The 327-nt window shown below is 61.2% G+C and overlaps 1 protein-coding gene across 1 annotated transcript in view; it reads left to right on the top strand.

Annotated features, from left to right (window-relative positions):
• Positions 1-327, top strand: part of ABCA3 (ATP binding cassette subfamily A member 3) — a 56,361-nt gene continuing 56,034 nt past the window's right edge. Inside the window, exon 1 of the mRNA XM_042438738.1 lies at positions 1-314. The gene's annotated coding sequence lies outside the window, so the exon portion shown is untranslated. The remainder of the gene's footprint in view (positions 315-327) is intronic.

The following is a 327-nucleotide window of genomic DNA, read 5'->3' as shown; positions in this document are numbered from 1 at the left end:
ATATGGCCAAGACCATCCCTCTCCCTGGAAGTAAGTGTGTGCTGCTTTATGGCCCTTCTTGGGACTCCTTCCTCCAGGGCAGAAGGCTGGAATGGAGGACAGGGCCTGGGCAAGGAGGACGCAGAGGGCAGGGGCTCCAGCATCAGCATCATCACCAGCAGCATCATCGGAAGAGGCGGGGCCTGAGCCTAAGAGCCGGGAAGGATGGCCCTGGAAGAACAAGAGGAGGAGCAGCAGAAGGAGAAGGAGCAGGAGCTGCAGCCCCAGTCCAGGGGCTCTGCTGGGAGTCAGGGCCAAGGAGGGCTGCTGAGCAGGTAAGGAAGGCCT

Source organism: Sceloporus undulatus, chromosome 8 (assembly GCF_019175285.1).
Source record: "Sceloporus undulatus isolate JIND9_A2432 ecotype Alabama chromosome 8, SceUnd_v1.1, whole genome shotgun sequence".
NCBI lineage: Eukaryota > Metazoa > Chordata > Lepidosauria > Squamata > Phrynosomatidae > Sceloporus > Sceloporus undulatus.
Note: the sequence above shows the minus strand (reverse complement) of the source record. Positions and strands in the feature narration are given on the sequence as shown.